Raw genomic sequence first — 22,057 nt, 5'->3', positions numbered from 1 at the left:
CTGTCGTCTGCTCACGCTGCTGACGGCTTCCGCTTTTTAACCTAGGCCTGTGTATGGCCTTCAATTGAAGCTGCTTCTGCTCCGCCACTCTGCCATTGGACTCTTGATAGTCGTCTCCTCACGCTGCTGCTGGGGGGACTTTTTAACATAGGCCTCTGTATGGCCTTCAATTTTAGCTGCTTACGCTCCGCCACTCTGCCATGGGCCCCTGTACCGCCTCCTCATGCTGCTGCCAGGCCCGTAATCTGCCATGGGCCCCCGTACTGACTCCTCATGCTGCTGCCAGGCCCGTAATCTGTCATGGGCTCCTGTACCGCCTCCTCATGGTGCTGCCAGGTCCAGAGTGTGTCATGGGTCCCATGTACGGCCTCCCATTGCTGCTGTCTCCATCGCCACACTCTGCCATGTGCCACTTTCAGGTCTCCTCACACTGCTGGTGGGTTCCATTTTGTCATAGGGTGCTGTATGGCCTCCCATTGCTGCTGCCTCCACCGCCACACTGTGGCTCCACACTCTGGTTTTGGCCCCGTGACTGCCCAAATGAGTGAAGTGTGCGGTGATTCTAAGATCGACGGCACTCATCTGCATGTCATACTGACTGACAGTATTATTTCTCTTCCCCAGCAGACTCCAAGGGCATTTAAATTAAAGGTACAGTGTTCTGCACTAATATAAAGGCTCTCTGAAGCCTAGAAACACCCTTTTTATAAGTTAAATTCGCAGCGAATATATTCGGCTCGAAGCAAATTTTTTCCGCGAATTCGGCGAATCAGCCGAACCGAATTTTTGAATAATTCGCTCATCTCTACTCATGACTAATGCCTGAATGGCTGAATCGTGTTGGCATATCTATGGCTGCGTTCCATTATGTATAATAAAGGACAACAACTATGCTGATGTATACCGATGTCCTAACTTTTCCTTGTGTACTGTGAATTACTGAGGTTGCAGAGACCTTTCAGTATGAGCACTGGGTTTTAAAGCCACCCTTGGATCGCGGTGAAGCTTGTAGCACTGTCCCAGTTCTTACCACTCCTGTTACCCGCACAACCGAACTCAACTCCATTGACGAGAAATCATAGGCTGAAGTCTCTTCAGAAGTGGACAATTCCAGGAGTATCAATCTCCTGGTCCTCTGCTGTGCTCTGTGTTTTTTTCCCACAGACTCCAATGATGACACAGTATAAGCACTTTTACTAGGAAGTTGAGTTGGGCAACATGTTCACTTTAGGTGACCCTGTTATTTGGCCTTGCATAAGCAAAGTGAAGGGTCACATTAAGTGCCAACAAAATAAGTAGACGCTTCTCAGGGCAACGGCAGTAAGTTAAGGTTAGAAATCCTGGCCTAAATGCTATTGTTATTCCCAAAGAGCCACCACATAAGATTTTTACAGCATGCCTTCCCAGTTCTCTGCATAGGCTAAACACAAATGATCTGGCCAACTTTATATAGATTACGAAACATAGTGGCTGTATCTTTACTAGGTAGACCAATGGCCTGTGAGAGCTGAAAAAGGAACAGTATCTATAGCCTCATTTTACAGATCCCAGTTGAGCCACCGCTTGCGTCCTCTCATTGCAGGTCCACCTCACACTAACTTTATGTTTTTAGAAGTATATAATAGATAGATTAATCAGTGACGTAATAAATTGCTGGAAAGTTACCCACTGCCTGCTAATCTAGTCTTCCATAATCTGTGTGTGCCTTTATGAGCAATGTATGACCAATCACCACTCACTCATGGGCAAAGTCTACCTTATTATGCAAAGCCCAATGACCAATGGTTTATAACATTGTACACGTTACAACCTTTGTTTTTAACGATCAATTGCTGTAGTAAATGACAGCATTTTATGTTCCTTTCAAATAATTTTACATTTTAATGGGCCAATATAACTAAATTACAACTTTGTTGATATAAAGTGCAATAATTATAAGATTAGAGGATGGTTAAAGTGAACATAACTGATATAATGCTTTTATCTTTAGAGGGGAATGTTTCTATACACAAATCTTGTTCAGCAGTTACATTGAAGAGTTCTGTGCTGCACCAAAAGCAGCCTGGTCCTTCACCCAATCTGATGCTTGGGCTAGAAAATGATCAATCGCAGGTCATTGGGAGTGAAAAAAAAGACTTTCAACACCAGAAGCAATTATATACCAACAGAAAAGTTCCAGTGTGTTGCAAATTTTCCAAGTGGACCAGACAATCCTTGAACAGGAGGAAGGAAGTTGTGAATTATGCATGTCTGCTTTTTCATCAGATGAGTCATGTTAGTAGTGTAATAGGTCCAAGACATAGGATGGGTAGAAGTTGGGTGCAAGTCTCCTTGCCTATTATTCTCAGGGAGATATCAGTCCTTGCCTTTGTAGGCATACTAAAGGAAACATGTAACTGGGGCCATGCTATAAAGATTTAAATATTCAAAAAACCTAAACACACACTGACCTATGTAGCATCAGGCACTTTAGAGTAATTCATCCTCAAACTCTAAAACAAAAATAACAGGAACGCTGTAGTCCTAGTATAAGACAGTTTAACTCACCCAGCAGTTGATCTACGAGTGGGTAGCAGGGTGAGCTAAGCTGCAAAAAATAATTATTGCTGCACAGCGAAGGTTTGTTTTAAAATTCACTACTGTTTGTTGAAAGAGAAGTATGGCTTTTCAAAACAACAAACACAAATACTCACCAAGGTGGACGAAGCATTGATTTAATGCAGCATCTGCGGTTCGCCACCTCTAAGACTGAAGACTGAGCGATCTAAGACAACCGATTGCTCAGTTCTTGGTCAATGAGCAGAGAGTTGGTGACTGTCAGTCACTGGTATTCTGCTCTGCCCCTCCAGTACTCACTAGAGTACCGGACTGTGGAGAGGCCAGGAGCCTTTAGCTCAGCCTTTCAGCAGCTCAGAGATGAAAACATGAACGATAAATGGTATTTACCTAAATATTGCTATAAATAATAAATACATATGCTTTTTTTTTTACAAAGTTTGCTGGCAGCTATCCCTGTTCACCACCATGCTAATCTAATTAAAATCAGCATCTAACAATTAAAGTGTGTCTAAACCCAAAACCAAAAATGTAATATATTGCCACTTACGAGTCCTTGGTGTGGTGGCTACAGAACATGTGCAGAAGATGTAAGGAACTGACTAGTGTATGTATGCATATGTTTATGTTTGTTATCTTAAAGTTATTAACCGCTTCCCTGCTGCCCTATAGCAGATATACTGCTACAGGGCAGCAGGGGTGCGCAAAATCACGTGTGTGTGTGTGTGTGTGTGTGTGTGTGTGTGTGTATATATACACGGGTCCCGGGTGATTCCCTGCCAGCGCCCTGTAATTACCGAGGATCTCCGATGGGGAGGAGGGATGCTTTGTTTACTAACAGTCCTCTTCCCTGTCGGCTCGGGCACACTGCTCTGGATGGCTGTGCAAAGCACCACCATCCAGAGCTGTGTGCTTACAGTGAAGCACCAACACACCGCCCCCCAGAAAAAAAAAACACTCCCAGCACACAGTTAACCCTTTGATCTCCCCTCGTGTTAATCCCCTCCTGCCCAGTGCCATTAGTAAAGTGTCAGTACTTTTTTTTTAGCACTGATCACTGTGTTGGTGTCACCGGGGATGTCAGTGACACCAAGTCAGTTCCCCCCAGTGTCAGAATGTCCGCTGCAGTCCTGCTATAAGTCACTGATTGCCACCATTACTAGTAAAAAAAAATTAAAAAAAATCTAGTATATATACTGCCATTTGTCAACACTATAACTTTCACCTAAACCAATTAAATTACACGTATTGGCATTTTTTTTAGCAGAATACATTTTGGCCTAAATTTATGTTGAAATTTGATTGTTTACATTTTTTTAATGGATGTGTTTAATAGCAAAAAGTAAAAAAATATTGTTTTTTTCTCAAAATTGTTGATTTTTTTTATAGCGCAAAAAGTAAAAAGCGCACAGGCGATCAAATACCACAGAAAGAAAGCTCAATTTGTGGGGGAAAAAAGGACGTAAATGTAATTGGGTGCAGCATTGCATGACAGCGCAATTGCCAGTTAAAGTAACGCAGAGCTGTAACGCAAAAAATGGCCTGGTCAGGAATGGGGGGTAAATCCTCTGGAGGGCAATTGGTTAATAAGTGCACAATTGTACATAATATGTTGTCACATAAAGTGTTACTAAGCCCACAACAGTAAAATCAGTGTGTATATGCAGTAAAGCATGCTTGTTATACTCACTGTGGAACCTAAGGGGTTAATACTCTGCATTATGCAAAAAGGCTGTTTGATCCTGACTTCTCTGATCCTCCCCTTTTTTTTAAAAGGTGTTTATTTATTTTGTATTTATAAAACACAAACAATAACAGAAAAAAAGAAAGACAAATGATAAATAATAACAGGAACCCAAAACTAAAACCTAAGTCCAAGGGTACATAGAAAAGGATCAGACACAACCAACAAATTAATGCTGGGCCATGAGCCCTTTACAGAGAACTGTAAAAATTACAAAACAAAAAACAACAGCAGAATAACATATTAACAATCAAAAACAGTCAAACACAGTCAAAACACACACACACCAGACACATACAGCCACAAACACCCGCACTATCAATTCCCCATATGCACCAGAAGAGATCACTAACACTTAAATTCCACCACTCAAACCATAGAACCCTGATCCTCCCCTTCTTCCAGTGTCCCCCTCTTATCTCGTGATAAGACATATGGTGTGAAGTCACATTGCACATGCTCAATTTGGTGTGTATTGCTAGAGACTTTTTTTTTCTTGGCAGAGTGCATGTGATCAACACAGGGCCAATCAGCACTGTCCAGACAGAGGTCAAGGGTTCTGCATCCTCCAAGAGAAAAATGATAACTCCTCCTACAAGCTTTCACCAGTCCTTTGCTGGACACTGATAGAAGTCACAAGCCTGCTCTAACTGCTGGTAAGAAAAGGTATTTAGCAGTTTATATTTACAAAAATAATTGCATTTCCATGTCCTGTGTACTGTGGGAGACCAGATATAGTGAATGCAGGGGCCTGGGTTTAGTAACACTTTAATAATTAAAGGATAACAACGGTAGTAGTTATAATAACAATTTTAATAGCAACCAATTAAATTCTCCCTTTAATCTTCCCAAAATTTATAGTAATAATTATTCTTTAATACAACCTTTTCTTTTTCCAGTGTTCAGAAAAACTGCTGCCAAATATGAATTTTTCAACATATAAACAACTGACCAGTCCATAATCCGTGAATAAAAACTCTGTTCAAGCCTCTTCTCAGAGACCCAGTTTATCCACCTTTGGGTGCCACCATTTAGCTTCTTGCACAGGTGAAATCAGGCTGTCAATAGGAGCCCACGCATCAAGGACACCCCTGCCCTTCCTGTGCCAATCATATGTCACCTCTCTAAACATACATCAGTAGCTATGGGAAATGATTAGCGATGGAATTGAAGGCTTAGCTGTTGACTTTTGACCATAAGTCAAGCTTTGCATAATAGCATCATCATTGTTTCAGCTGTATATTTGAGGAGAGAAGTTCATTTAAAATAGCTGAAGGATTGGCTAACAAAGTAAAACTATTTTAACACGTTTGGGAAAAGGCAATGTTTTCCTTTAAGACACCTTTTATACATAAAACATTGCTTTAAATAACCATTCTTAGACTTTAATAATAACCATTTTACAACCCTCCGCCCACATAAAGGGCTTCATTGCTGGCCACTTCCAGATTTTGCCCCTCCCATCAGCACTCACTGTGATTGGATACAACAGGTGTCTGTCAACAAGTTTTGGCCAATGATTCACAGCCGGGACCTGCTGTTCGGCTGTGAACAATGACAGCCCAGAGCTCTGTGTTGATATTCAACACAGAACTCTTCACACAGGGAGTGATCTGTCAGTTTCTCAGAGATGAGAAACTGATAGATCTGTTAGTAAAACCAGCACACTTTACACACATTACACATAGTTAGGCACATATCTAACCCCTGATTTCCCTAGATTAGGGGTCTCCAAACTATGGCCTTTCAGCTGTACTATAAGTTCCATCATGCCTCTGCCCCTGGGAGTCTTGCCTGTGGCTGTCAGAGCCTTGCAAGGCCTCATGGGACTTGCAGTTTCTCAACACCTGGAGGGCCATAGTTTGGATCTTCTCAGAGACTCAGTTTATCCACCTTTAGGTGCCACCATTTAGCCTCTTGCACAGGTGAAGTCAAGCTGTCAATCAGAGCCCAAGTTCTATCATGCCTCTGCTCCTGAGAGTCTTGTCTGTGGCTGTCAGAGTCTTGCAAGGCCTCATGGGACTTGCAGTTTCTCAACACCTGGAGGACCATAGTTTGGATCTTCTAAGAGACCCAGTTTATCCACCTTTGGGTGCCACCATTTAGCCTCTGCACAGGTGAACTCAAGCTGTCAATCAGAACCCAAGTTCCATCATGCCTCTGCCCCTGATAGTCTTGCCTGTGGCTGCCAGAGTCTTGCAAGGCCTCATGGGACTTGCAGTTCCTCAAGACCTGGAGGACCATAGTTTGGATCTTCTCACCTGCCCTAGATGTAAACCCCTTCCCAGCTAGTGTCATTAGTACACTGACAGTGTATAGTATTATCACTGATCACTGTATTAATGTCACTGGTGATGTCAGTGTCAGATTGCCCACCACACTCCTGCAGCCCCATTATAAATTGCTGATCGGAGCCAGTAGTAGTATAAAAAAAAATTCCAGTATATATCGCATAGTGTGTAGGTGCTACAACTTTCACGCTAAGCAACCAATAGACACTTGTTGAGATTTTTTTTTTTATCAAAGACATGTAGCATAAAATTTGGCCAAAATTTTTGAAGAAATTTGTTTTTTTTATTGGATAATTTTTATAGCAGAAAATAAAAAATGTTTTTTTTCAAGATTTTTGGTCTTTTTTCATTTATATCACAAAAAATAAAAACAATTAATAGTCACTTATTGGGATTTTTTTCAATCAAAGACGTAGCATAAAATTTGGCCAAAATTTATGAAGACATTTTTTTTTATTGGATATGTTTTATAGCAGAAAATAAAAAAAAAAATTCAAGATTTTCAGTCTTTTTTTCATTTATATCATGAAAAAATAAAAACAATCAATAGTCACTTATTGTGATTTTTTTTTTTCATCAAAGACTTTTTTTTCATCAATGAAAAAAAGATTTGCAGTCTTTTTTTCATTTATATCATGAAAAAATAAAAACAATCAATAATCACTTATTGTGATTTTTTTTTTCATCAAAGACATGTAGCATAAAATTTGGCCAAAATTTATGAAGAAATTAGTTTTTTTATTGGATATGTTTTATAGCAGAAAGTAAAATGTATTTTTATATCAAAATGTTCATAAATTAAAAAATAAAAAACTCAGTGGTGATCAAATACCACCAAAAGAAAGCTCTATTTGTGTGAAAAAAAAGATAAAAATTTTTTTTAGCTACAGTGTTCCATGACCGCACAATTACCAGTTAAAGTAGCGCAGTGCGGTATAGCTAAAAATGGCCTTGTCATGAAGGGGGTGAAATCTTCCAGAGCTGAAGTGGATAATTATTGCCATTTCTCAAGTGTTGCAGTACTGCTGTTCTCTGCTGTACATCATCATACAATTGAAAAAATTCTCCACCAAAGTGAACCTGTGCTCAGACTATTAAAATATAAGTATTTACATAATGTGAACCAGCGTTAAAAACATTTTAAAACACTAATTCACCTCTATAGCCGTAGTTATTGTGCATAAATTAATATTCAAAGTTCACAACAGTGGTTCAGAACCATTCCCATAGAAGAACCTTGTCAGTCTGCCAGCCTTCTAATGTAAACAAAGAGCAGGTGTTTCTCAGCTGCTATGTTAACCCCTTGTTGCAACCTCCTGCCAGCCTTTAAAGGGGTTCTATACAATAGGAAGTGAAGGTGAATTGCCTGATCATATGACCACTGTGATTGGCTCCCGATCATAAACGGTGACCACGAGCAGTCAGTGACAGCCTGGTCAGTGTGCTGGAAGTACACTGTGTGAGTGCATTCTCAGCACAGAACAATGATGCTTAGATATATATGTGCATGGACTTTAAGGCCCACCTGCCCTGCTGCTGCACATCTGCACTAGGCCACAGATGTCAAAGACAAGGCCCACGGGCCGAATACGGCCCTCCAGGCCATTTCATGTGGCCCTTGCACCTCTCAGAGAGGTACCCCCTTGTCTCAGCAGTCAGCAGCAGAGAGGAGAATAGAACTCCTCTGCCAAATTCTGCACCTCTCAGTGCAGCTGCAGCACCCCCTCATCTCTGCCTCCCCTGGTCTCAGCATTTAATAGACTCTGGAAACTGACTCCTCTCCTCCTCTGGTCCTCCTCCAGACCCTGTGCTTTCTGCTTTCCAGCTCTGCCCCCAAAGAAGGTGCCCAGTGATGTTAGGTAGGGTGTGGGATTCTTGACATCTGATGTAATAGGGGGTGGGGTGCTCTGGACATCTAGTCTTACAGATACAACTGGCCCTTTGAGGGCAACCAAAATGCAGATACAGCCCACGATGAAACAGAGTTTGACACCCCTGCACTAGGCGGTCGGCAAGTTAAAGCTCTTTTATTGCTTGTTATATGTAAAAACTTTAAGTTCTATACAGGGGCGGACTGACAACTCATGGGGCCCCCGGCAATAGGGGATCATGGGGCCCCTGTGTCCTTGCCCAAACTCAAAAAAGCCTATGAAAAAGGTACCAGGGGCATCTCATGGGGCCCCCTACTGACCCTAGGCCCTCGGGCAGTGCCCGAGTTTCCAAATGGTCAGTCTGCCCCTGGTTCTATAGTCAGAGCACAGGTGCACTTTAATTAACAACAAGCAGCCAGAAATAAATGATAGTTTTACTTGGAAGTTTAATAGGTAAATAATTAACTGGCCTTCAAGTACGAACACAACTATTTCATGACAATACTGATGAGTATTTCACCTTAGAAACAGTATATGTATACTTCTTTGCCAACAAACTAGCAGGGATCAGCGCTTCCTTGTACTTGGACATGTCAGTGCAGAAATAACTTGATAACACTTTTCAAAGAACACTCAAAATGCCAAATGTTGGGCTGGAAAATGCATAAATTAGTTTTGTAATCATACCTTAAAGAAGAGTTCCCGTGAAACTGTAACAAAATAAAAGCAGCTACAAAAACAGACACTCGTATAGAAAAGAAAAAAAGGGGGGATAGGCACTAAGGGAGCAAAATATTGTCAAAAATCATACAGATTTAAAGTCAAAACAGAAGTTGTAATATAAGTCCATCATTATATGTAGGCACCAGTGGCAGCACCCTCCAGAGTAAAGCTGAAGCTCTGTAAACTGTATGAGAAAAGAGCACAGAGGGGCGCCATACTAAGTGCAATATATTAACAGTTCCGTTTATTAAAAATAAGCAAATTGGGAACTCACTATAAGACAGATATGATTTTGCATGTAAAATCATGTGGGGGGGGGGTCCCCATAGTAATTCAGTAGTCGTCCCAATCCTGACAGGAGCAGCGGCGAGTGTCCAGACGCCGCAGGAACCAGCGTAGAACACAAAGATGGCGTGGTGGCATGATGACACCGAGGGGACGTCACTCCGTACAGGGGGCAGTAACACGTTTTGAAGCTTCCGCTTCTTCATCAGACCTGAATCATTTTTTTAAAACAAACACTCACCTGTCCCTTGATCCCGTGGTGTCCAACCTGCAGCCTGTTTCACTAGCCATATTGTGTTCCTGGCGCTGGCATCTTCAGTGTGGGCACCCCGCTGTGACAGCTTGCGGATTCACAGTCGGGTACCCACTGCGCATGCGCGAGCAGCACTGTACTTTCTGAATGGTCCTGTAGTCTTCTAGGTAGGCCACATTTTAAACTTTATTTCCACTTTTCTACAACTTACTCATTATTCTTATGTACCGTGTGCTGTAGGTTCAATCATTTTTAGTGGGTGTTTCTTGAGACCTGAAGATTTTCAGGGTTCCTCAATGGTAAAAAAGCAGAATAATGCTATATCCAGATGTTTCACATTAGTTCAGTATGCCGGCAGTAGATGGGTTAAGTTTGTCACTAAATAAAAATACCTTTATGACAGCATTATGGCAATGAAACCAACAAGGATGGGAGTATCTGCAATACTGAGATCAATAAAGGTTGGAAGCTCCCAGTTTTGTTTTCAGTTGTTTCCAATTGCATCTTGTAGATGTGAAGGTCAGTGAACATACAATGAATACAGGATGTGGCTATCATGGTGAAAGAAAATATCTGGTGAGCCGTGTATTTAGAAGCAAATGGTCTGATTCCTTCATACATAGGACAGTTTGGCCTACCTGACCTTATGGGTGTATAGGTAGCAGGATTGCAGCTATAGACACCATCGTTTCATATTTGTCTCTCGTTTCCAGCTAATGCCCCAGGTTTTGAAATTGTATCTCTGGAAGCTGTTTTTTCTGGAGCATTACCTGTTTTTGGGTTTTGACCAACTGCACTTAAAAATTCCTCATATTCTGCCTATTGAAATACCTTTCTTGAAGACTAGTGTTTCAAATGCAATGCATGCCAGTTATAAAAGAACTCTGGTTTTAGAAAATACTTTCTATTTGTTTTAATGGCAGAACTGTGTATTTTTCAAGATGATTATCACATTTACCAAACTCTGGGGAAAATTAGTGCAAGTGCACAGTCTATTTGACTTGAGCAAATCAATCCTTATGGATGGCCCAATTTACGAATGTTTGCAGAAAGACAATAACTGGTTGATATGGGCAATTAGTGCTCATTTTCATTACTCTGTTTTTCTGTAAAAAGTTTATTTTCTATAAATTGCATTGCAGTACACTTATGGGTATTCAATGGTCTCCTCTTTTTTTTTATACCAGTTTCCCAGGTTTTCTTCTTTGTCACAAGCCTATTACCACATCAGAGACCACACATATCCATCTCTGACATCTGACATCAATTTACACCTGTCTGGGTAACTCATGGCTGAGGCATTTATGACCCTTATCCTAAATCTCTAAGGTAAACTAGTCATAATCTCAGCTGGTTTTATGGAGTCAAACAAGAAAGTATGACAAGCAAGACATCAAAGGACAATTGTATAGGCAAAGCCTCTCCTGTGCTTATCTCTGAAACACTTGAACAATGGATTGCTTTATTGTGTTTAAAAATGTAACTTCCAAGCAAAAAAAAAAAAATATCCAATTTCATATCCTACCTAATCCCACAAACATCTATATACACTGTCATGTGATTTCCACGGTGCCTATTTTGATTGTTGTGACCAGTGCCCCGAAGCTGCTCTCCCATCTCATCACCAGTCCAGCCAACCAGTCTTGTGTCCATCCCTTATGTGATGTCGCTGCTGAATGCTGCAGGACTCCAGGAATGGACCCTTCCAAAAGTCAATGGGTAACCTCAATGTCATCAGATAGTGATGAGGACAATACAGATTAGACCTTTCATACTATAGAGCAGAAGAAAGACGACTTAGGACCCAGCGTGTCATATGACTGAAGTTTTAGGTAAGTATTTGGGTCTTCCATAGGAGATAAAGGGGGATGGAGTTGAAAGAGTTTTTTTTTTTGTTTCTCTCTGAAAATTTACATTTGTCCATTTGACAGATGTTCAAGCACTAACCACCCTCCAAGAACTCAGAAGTGTGTTGGCAGGGCCCAAAAATGAGCTATGACCTGTCCCAAATGGTTTATTCTATAAAGAGGGAAGGGGCATGTGGAAAACACTACCCCTTTCGAACCTGTCTGCTCATTACTTCAGTAGAACGTGACATCTGTGGGTATCTCATACATATGAGATTGTCTCTTGATATAGCTATAACTAGCCAGATTGGTTGATTGTTATTCCACGTTGTGAGCACCTTAAAGCTACAATACCTAGAGATAATTATTGGCCAAACTTCCTGATAAAAATTGAAATAGGAAGGGACCTCTGCAGACACTCCCTGACCAAATTATCTAAAATTAAATCCACCATTTATGTTTTTTCTCAGATGACCATTATTGCACCTGCAAAATAAGACCGTTGTTGGACAAGTATTTTGAGCACCATCTCTTCTATTTCTAACTCAAGTATAGTCATGCATAGGGATGAGGGTGGTGCATTTGGTGTAATTGATATTGCTCTAAAATGACTGACTTCAGCATTGGCAAAAATTCACCAGAGCTGCTTAGGTGAAATTTACCTGAATAAAAAATGTTTTTCTTTATTTATATGGTGGGTGCTTTGGGGATTACTTAGCGTAGTTTAGCTGCATATATTTGGTGTATTTTGTATTTTTCCCCTTTTTTGTGTACATTCCATTTTACTCATTTTGTGAAAGTAGAATAAAATGATGGCAGTTGTGATTTGCTTCATATTATATATAAACTATTCAAATATCTGATTTCAGTATTAAAAACACTAAAACTTTTAGTGCCGAAAAGCACAATAAAATCCAATTCTCTGGTAAAATAAAAAAGATGAGGTTATGTAAACAAAGTAGATACCAAATACGTCAAGTCCCAAAACTGTGCACACCCAAGAAACGAAAGCCTTAACAGGTCATCAATTTAAAATTAACTGTGAAAGATGGCCCTAGAAATATTGCTCTCACTCTAGCTGCATAGTGATACCTAATATGTGGGGAGCAATCAACATTTTTGTACATTTGCACACCGGATGCACGTTTTTGTGTTTATATATGCGGCCATTTGGGGGCAGGTGACTTAGAGGTTTTTTAGCTGTTTACTTTTTTAATAAAATTTTCCTTAACTTTGTTGCTATCACAAGTGGCTGATAATCCCCCTATGTGATAGCATAATGCAGGTCACAGGTTCTCTTTAAGAAGACATCAGGGGCCTAATACACCCCAAATGCCACCTCTGACCTCTGTTGAAGCAGATTGAGCACAGACTGTGCTTGATCAGCTTCTTCGCCATCCAGAGCAGCCATAGTGTGAGTTTTCTGACCTCACTCATGGTCTGTGCTGTTTCCTCCCTACATCACAACAGATTTTTACTTTCCATTTTCCTTGGGTGCATGGAACTCTGTCTGAGCCTTTGTTAGCTTGGTAGCTCTTTGGATCTTAGGTGTCCGTTTATGAACCAGCGGTAAATGATCGCTGCTCAGTTCTCTGGCATTCTCGGAGAACACAGTTTTCCTGTGAATGCCTTTTATGAAGCGGTGTAGACAGGGGCGGACTGACCATTCGAGCACTTGGGCACTGCCCGAGGGCCCGGGGTCAGTAGGGGGCCTCATGAGATTCCCCTGGTACCTTGTTATAGGCTTTTTTGGGTGTGCTTTGAGTGTGGGCAAGGACACAGGAGCCCCATGGTCCCCTATTGCCCAGGGGCCCCATGAGTTGTCAGTCCGCCCCTGGGTGTAGATCAGTTCTCAAAGAAGGGAGAATGATCTACAAATGCTGGAAAACGGCTGCTTTTACTATAATCTCGCGAGATTACAGTAAGAGATCAGTTTACTAAGCAGAGGTAAATTATTGCTGCTTAGTTTGCGGTTCCTCCGATTCTCTAGCTCTGGGCTGGAGAATCTGGAGGGAGAACACAGATCTCCAGTGAAGGGCTGACATCGCTCCTCGCTCATCTCCTGAGTATCATAAACTGTGAATGACCAGAGAGTAGCTGCGATCCTCTGAATTGCAACTATTCTCTGTGTCATAAACGGACACCTAAGTCTGTCCTGAGCTTTAGAGCAGGATAGAGGAAGCATGGGAGCTTGTATGAGTACGTGACACACAACAGATACACTATCACCCTAGACCAGTGGTTCTCAACCTGTGGGTCGCGACCCCTTTGGGGGTCGCGACCCTTTCACAGGGGTCCCCTAAGACCATCAGAAAACACATATTTCCGATGTGTAAAGAGCAGCTACTGTGTAGAAAGCAGCTGCTGTGTTGAAAGCAGCTACTCTGTTAAAAGCAGCTACTGTGTTGAAAGCAGCAGTATTGGAGGTAAAACGACACATGAATTATAATTACTGGGTAAATAATTTTATGGTTGGGGGTCACCACAACATGAGGAACTGTATTAAAGGGTCACGGCATTAGGAAGGTTAAGAAGCACTGCTCTAGACCAAAGCCTATGTTGGCTGTACAGAAATCCAGAACTACATTACATGCAATGCAGCTCCATTAAATGGTATATTTCATTGAATTTTGTGTACTGGTATTGATGTATTTTTATTCATGGCCTAACTTGGCACTCTCTTTTATGTCATTAAGAGGAATATCATCTGAAACATGTGACAAGAAGCAAACATTTTATGTGGGCTGTAGTCAATGTCAGTATAATAGATGTGACATTGCCATGTGTAGTACTTTTCCACAACAATGTGCTAAGTCACAGTAGAATGATTACAGTCGATTGTGGCGTGTTGGAATATGGAGACAAGCACTAAACATTACTCCATTCTCCATCCTGCAAATCATTTTTGAAACTTTCCAGCTCACACCATTCTGGGGGCAAAGGTTGAGTTTGTCAGCAATGAAGTGATGTCAGCAGAGGACTCTGATATCCTGTAGCAGTTCTCTGTCCCCAGACGTGAAGGACATGTTAGCTATCTGCTACTTTATATTTTAAAATAGAAAAACATAAGGAATAAAGAACTGAGCTTACAAATAATAATATAAAGAGATGTCATTAAAAACTATGGGTCCTGGTGCAAATTCTGATTGGTAGTCACTTCATCTAGTAGAAGACAAAGGGGTTGATCTGTTAAACCTGGAGGGTGCAAAATCTGGTGCAGATCTGCATAGAAACCATTCAGCTTCCTTTTTTTTGTCAAAGCCTAATTGAACTAGCTGAAGTTAGAAGCTGATTGGCTACATTGCACATCTGGACCAGATTCTGCACTCTCCAGTTTTAGTAAGTCAACCCCATTGTTTGATGGTCCTAAAACATAATTACCAACATTTTTGAAGATTTTATTTTCAGAAATCACAGATTTCAAGTTAATTTTCCAGTGCTTACCTTAAAGTGTATCTAAACCCAAAACAAAAAATGCAATATATTGCAGATTCCTGGTTCTTGGTGTGGTGGCTTCATTCGTTTTCTTTTTTTCAAGCTCCTTTTGCTTTATTTTGACCCAGTAATCCTTCAAAAAACACAATTCCTGTCCCTGTGTGACTTTATCACTCCTCCATTGTATCTATAGAGGGAACCTTGGTTGTCACCCTAGGCTGCTCTCCTGACATGGACTACAAACTCCTCCGTATCTCTTTGTCTCCATTACATGGGGCAGGGCACTTGCTAGTTTACAGAAGATGGCTAGGAAGAAAAATATTATTCGGTGCAGCTCACAAGAAGTGTCATGGACACTGCATTTCTAGCAGGATCAGGAAGTGTTTTCTGCATTTGCTGAAAATATTCTTAGTTTGAAAAAAAAGAAAACTAATACAGCCATCACATCTAAGGACTGTAAGCTGCAATACATTACATTTTTGTTCCTAATTTTAATTACCATTTCAAGTTACTCTAAACCCAGTCACTAAAATCTCATATGAGCTTTAACACATTTAATACATTTCAAAAGTAGTTTTCAATCATTTTAATCTGCAGCTTACATTAAAACAATACCTGGTGTGAAGGTCCTTGTTCAGGTGCTTCCTGTTATGGGCCCCAACTGTCTTCTAATTGTGCTCCCCTCATCCACATGCACTCCTGGTAGAGACTACCTTGCTGACACACATTGCATTGGTATGTTTCGCTGTTGTCACTGTCATACACACCAACCCAAAGACTAGGTTCACACAAGAATGTGATGTGGGAAACCCACGATCCATAAGTGTTTACCAAACTGTGTTCAAAATACACCGCAGTAGCAATCTGCAGCAGATGTCAATGTTAAGCTACCGGCACCCCAAACACCAGTCGCAAACGCAGTGTGTTTGCCTGCACTGAACTGCAAGGTACAAAAGTACCATGTGATCCAGATGCAGTGGTGTTTCCAAAAGCAGTGTATGCAGATGAAGGGCTATGACCGTTGGAGAGCACTTTTGTATGGGCTCTATCTCACAACCTTTGTGCTGGTTGGGCAGAGGCTTACTTTTATTCACAACACCTGGATCCTGATAAAGCGGATTGCTTGATCTTGGGTTGGAGGTCGCTGGAGGATGGGGAGTGCTTTGTGGCCATCGCTCCCGCGATGTGTCCCCTGCAGCGTCCCCAGCCATCTCCTCCGGCCGATGCTGGCCCTCGGCTTCCGTGTTTCGGTCCCTGTGACGTCGGGATGTACGGGGGCCGGAACCGGCAGCAAATTTGAAAGTTTTAAAAAATTTCATTTATTTAAAAACGATTATTACATAGCAGAACATTGCTGTTTCAAACCATTTCACATACATCTTGTCCCTACTGCTTTGTCCTGTGCCCTGCCTGCATTTTGACTGTTCTTTCTGCCTGGAAACTGGGAAAAGTCCATGGCTTCCAAAAAGCATCCCTTTAGGTCAAAATCGGTTTTAGACCAGCTAGAGAACAGCCATAGTAAATCAGAACCACTTGCAGAATTAAAGTGATAATGATTCGTGGGGAAATTCGTCATCAGACACTGAAAACGATTCTGCGACTTTGCTCAGCGATGTGCGAACTTGGCGCTATATTTCAAATTTCTGTGTTTTTGGTTTGATTATATTATTGAATTAAATTTATTATTATATTATTATTTTTTATGATTATTTATTAAATTATAATTTATGATTTCGTGTTTCAAGTTTTATTATATCCGGAATGTTTACTAGACTCTTGTTCGGACAGATTTCAGTGAGTTATTCCTAAAAATTACAGGCCTACAATAAAAAACTACGTATTTCCATGCAAAATAATGGTACCGCTTTCAGCACCAAAAATCTTAAATAATTATACCGCCAGGGAGGGTAAAATACCCCCTTTTTTTTCACTGTACTGCCTCAATGGGCTCAAATTGCACCACACTCTATCGCATGTGGATTGTACAGGAATGCACAACGCATAGTGTGAACCTTTTTTAAGAGAGATAATGAGGCTATCATTGATAAACTACTTAAAATTCTAGTTGCCTGGTTGTTATAATGATCCATATCTTTCAATACAGTGTGAGTCACTGATCCTCAACAAATATGGGCAGCACAGTGGCTTAGTGGTTAGCACCTCTGCCTGACAGCACTAGAGTTGTTGGCTTGGATGCCAACTACAACACCATCTGCATGGAGTTTGCATGTTCTCTCTGTGCCTGTGTGGGTTTTTTCTGGGTATTATGGTTTTCTCCCACGCTCCAAAGACATGGAGTCTTTGGTAGGCTAATTAGCTCCTGTCTAAATTGGCCCTAGTATGTGCATGTATGAGTGTGACCTTAGATTGTAAGCTCCTTGAGAGCATGAACTCCTGTGACCGTACAGTGTATATACAGTATATGTAAAGCACAGCGTACATTGTCAACACTATATAAGTACCTCATATTATAAATATGCAAGTCAGAAGTCGATACCTGCATATTTGTTCCAGGTCAGTGACTCCTACTATTGAGGCAAGAGTGTCATCGTAACAGTTAAGGGAACCAGCAGGAGGTGATGTCAGGTCATATTCTGCCAGCAAAACGTTATTTAAATCCAATCAATAAGCAAATTTCTTTTAAAACAAGTCATACATGCAGCAGGCCCAGGAGCTTCCAGGAAAGAGGAAATGAAGTTCTAAGAATTTGAGGGACAGTTTAGGAATCATCATTATATTTTCACATGCAAGATCAGACTCTACAAAAATGTGATGTGTTGTAATATGTGATTATTCTGGTTTCCCTTTTGGTCAGTGTTCATAATCAACATGTAACAGAAATTATGTCTTGCTTTGATCAACCACTACATCAAAGGGAACCTGTCAGACTACAAATATGGGAGCATTGCTGATTTGTTGTTAAAAGTGCAAGCTCCATGGTTGTTGAAATTATCCAGTAGTTACTCCAATTGTGAATAACGGACCTTGAACAACCATGCAGCCAGGGAAGTGTTAGGACACCTGATCTGCTCATATTTGGTCCACGTTAATGAGTTTCCAAGTGGGTAAAGGAGGGCTGTAGCATGTACATAGAAAATAAGGATGTTCCAAAACAAACTCTTTGTAATATATGTGCTATAAGTGTATATTGATCATTCCAAGACAAGTCTACAGGGTTGATTTACTAAACCAGGAGAGTTCAGCCATGCATGGTAGCTTCTAACTTCAGCTTGTTCAATTGATCTTTGCCAAAAAAAAAGACTTGAAGCTGATTGGTTTCTATGCAGAGTTTGCACGCTCCAGTTTTAGTAAACCAAACCCCATGAGTGTACAAGGTCTGCCTAACTCTGATACACTAAACTTCACCTAGATAGTAACAAAACCTAAGATGTCAAACAGTACCTTTAGTTAAAGTAGAATCTTCTTCAGGATGCGCTGAAATTATTATGGTAAACACTTACTTCTGTCACATGGTTGGGGTTGGGAGGCCCCAAAAGTCAGTGGAAGCTCCGCTTTTCTACCTCCCCCTCCACTGCCACATTTAACACCTTTTGGGGGGGAAGGGGGGAGCAGGTACCTGGTTTTGACAGGTACCCACTCCCACATCCAGCTCAATTCACCGTGGAAAACTAAGTCCAAAGTTCGGCACTCCCCGCAGCCCTCTGGGACACTTCCAAGGTCCAAGAGGACTGCAGCCCATTCACAAAGCACATTGTGCTTCGCACGTGCGCAGTAGGAAACCGGCGGTGAAGCCACAAGGCTTTAATGCTGGTTTCCCTTAGTCAAGATGGCAGTTCTAGCACCCAACAGAAGAATCAACTCAGGGACACCGCTGGACACATGGACAGGTAAGTGTCCTACTATTAAAAGCCAGCAGCCACAGTATTTGTAGCTGCTGACTTTTAACTTTTTTTGGGGAGTTGGCGGAGGCAGAACTCTGCTTTAAAATCCTTGCAATGTACATAGATCATCCAGAGGGGGATATTTTTTCTCAGCAAAAGTGGGGTTACTCTGTAAGCAATTAAAGCTTTACTTTAGGGTGGTATAAAATGAATTATCCATTAAAGGCACATATATGTTTGATGTTGAACTGTCTACATCATCCCTTTGCATGACAATTTTTGACACTATTAACTGTCACTGTTTTTGTTAAGCTTGTTGGACAGTTACAAAACCATGGGCATTGTTATCCAGTCTCCTTTTATCAATATAACAGTCTCCACTCTTCTAGGAAGGCCACAAGATTTTGGACTGGATCTGTGGAAATTTGTGGCTATTCAGACAAAACCGCAACTGATGTGAGATGAGAAGATCTGGCTCACAAAGCATTCATTGATCCAATTTATCTCAAAGGTGTACAATATGGTTGAGGTCAGGGCTCAGAGCAGATCATTGAAGTTCCTCCACAACAACTTTGTCTAGCCATATTTTTAGGGATTTAAGCTGAAGAAAAAAGGGGCATATTTAGGCCCTTCCCCGAACTGTTGCCACAAAGTTGGAAGAACACAACTATGATTAGTGCTCTTCACTGGAAACATATAAATTCAATAATTTTGTATTATTGGCTGAATATATCTGAATTCCACTGACTATCTCCACTGACTCTATCACCAACATATTGGAGTCCTTGTGTCTACAACAGTAGACTGGAAATACAGGTTGATCTTTGACAACCTAAACATTTAAATACATGTTCAAACTTGTATGGAAATACTCCCATAACCCCACCAGAATATCAGGTATTGTTAATGTTCCTCTGTCATTACCCAGCGTCAGACTTCAGTTGGTAAGGTAAAATTCCACACAAAACTTTGTTTAGTATTTGACAGTTGGGAAGGACCAGAACCACAGTTGGTTTTTTAATGTAGTCTGGGTCTCAATTGGACTTCCTTTCCATGGCAATGTTAATCAAGAAAGTGAAGGAGAACATTTCCAACAAGGATGCAGACAGCAATAAAAATGTGACAAACATTCATATCCCTTCTCTCTTGTTATCTAAAAACATCCAGGAAGAGACCTGTTCCACCCCCTCTCCACCATTCCCCAATGCATGGAAAAAATCCCCATTACTGATTCTGTTAGACAGTGTGCAGCTTCTGTGTCTAGTCTATGTTACCGTTAACACTTTTCAAGGGTGAGCCCTCTGCATCAGTGCTCTTTCCGGGAGGGAATGTTTGCGATGACCGGCATTTGCTATTTTTGAACAAAGGTTTTATAAAAGTGTCACATGTTGTTGGTTTGCTTTCTGTTTGGTCTGAAGGAGTTTCTTAAAAATTCCTATTCTGGTGGAATAGCGAAGGTGCGGATATTGTGTATCATAATTACCAGTAATGAACATACATGTACCTGGAAGGATCTGTTTGTAAGTTTCTCTGCATCAGGACTGCATCCTTTTTTCCCCACTTAAGTGCTGTCTGAATCCGCTTGATTAAAATATTGTATATTCTGATACATATAGGGGAGGTATAAAAAAATCACTTCCATGTGTAAGCATGGTGAAGTCTTCAACAAAGGGAAAATTTGACTTCAGACTGCATGCCTGAAGGCCAGTAGATGTGAACATCCATGCGATCCGATTCTGGTGCAGACAAAAAATGGGTCCTGCACTTTTTTGGTGCAGATGAGGTGCAATTTGAGCCATACAAAAATGTATGGCTCAAATTGCACCGCACAGAAATCGCATGTGATTTGCACAGGAATGTGGTGCGGTTCCTGTGTGAATCACATGCGATGTGCCGCACTGCATCAGTGTGAACCCTTTATAGTCAGTGTGCATGGAGCCAAAGTGGACAGACAATTAAACATTTTACACATGGCCCTCTCTCTCCGCTGCAGCTCTCCTTCTCTTTAGTGGCTTCTTTGAACAGGTGCTCTTGTTCAGGAGAATTCTGAATAGAAAGCCAGCAAGGAAATATGAAGTAGTATGGGGAATCTGGAGACATATGAGCTCTGAATTTGTGTAAGGCCTCTTTCACATGGATTAGCTGTGTTTTTAATGCTCTCACACCGCCTGCCAAAGTGCTAAGTCAGTGTTTCTCAACTTTTTTTCAGTCAGGGCACCCTCTAAAATTATGGACAGCCTTGAGGCGCCCTTTAAAGTTATGGACAGTCTTGAGGCACCCTATAAAATTATGGACAGTCTTGAGGCACCCTATAAAATTATGGACAGTCTTAAGGCGCCCTATAAAATTATGGACAGTCTTGAGGCACCCTATAAAATTATGGACAGCCTTGAGGCGCCCTTTAAAATTATGGACAGTCTTGAGGCACCCTATAAAATTATGGACAGTCTTGAGGCACCCTATAAAATTATGGACAGTCTTGAGGCACCCTTTAAAATGATGAATAGTCTTGAGGCACCCCATTCTAAAATGTAAAACACTATTCTAATAGTTTTATATAACACGGCAACACCAACACATGTAGGACACGCAATATTAGAGGTGATTTATTCTTCCAAATCAAATACACTTTTGCACACTGGTACTGACTAGTATTACAGTGTTTCTCTCAGTTTTTCTCTATCACTGAGCTGATGTGACCCCAGCACTGATGGAGAAGGGCAGGCGAGGGTCAAACAAGGATGCTGTGCAGGCAACTGACATCCTCCTTATCAACTGATGATGTCATTGGTTGTCAGAACGCCAGTGGCTAGTAGGTTGTAATGGTGCACAATGAAGACCTGTGGCTATGTGTAACTAAAAGCCGGGCTTCTTCCACCTGCTGGCTTGTATACAAAATTTTTGGCAACTTTTAGACATTTTGCCAAGGCACCCCTGAAGAAACCTCAAGGCACCCCATGGTGGTGCTGGTTGAGAAAGGCTGCGCTAGGTAATTAAAAAAAATGCCGGGTGGGATAGTATACAACAGCAAGCTGGCATTGCTCTGTGTTATATCAAAAATTTTAGACAATAGAAAAGTAAACTGGAGAAGAAAGGTCTTCATCAGCAACCACTAAACTGACTTTTTAGGCACACCATGAGACATAAATAAATAAACAGATTTTATTATAATTTCTTAGTACATAGAAACATCGAACGCAATAAAACCAA

At 41.1% G+C, this 22,057-nt stretch overlaps 1 long non-coding RNA gene across 1 annotated transcript in view; it reads left to right on the top strand.

Annotated features, from left to right (window-relative positions):
- LOC149444019 (uncharacterized) overlaps positions 1-4,951 on the top strand; it is a 104,577-nt gene extending 99,626 nt beyond the window's left edge. The window contains exon 3 of the long non-coding RNA XR_016306571.1: positions 4,804-4,951. This is a non-coding gene — a long non-coding RNA (uncharacterized LOC149444019). The remainder of the gene's footprint in view (positions 1-4,803) is intronic.
- Positions 4,952-22,057: the final 17,106 nt, after the last annotated feature.

Source organism: Staurois parvus, unplaced genomic scaffold (genome assembly GCF_062004578.1).
Source record: "Staurois parvus isolate SC_StPar_1 unplaced genomic scaffold, SC_StPar_1.0 ptg000818l, whole genome shotgun sequence".
In the NCBI taxonomy this organism is placed as follows: domain Eukaryota; kingdom Metazoa; phylum Chordata; class Amphibia; order Anura; family Ranidae; genus Staurois; species Staurois parvus.
The sequence above is the reverse complement of the archived record's forward strand: the minus strand, read 5'-3'. Positions and strand labels throughout refer to the sequence as shown.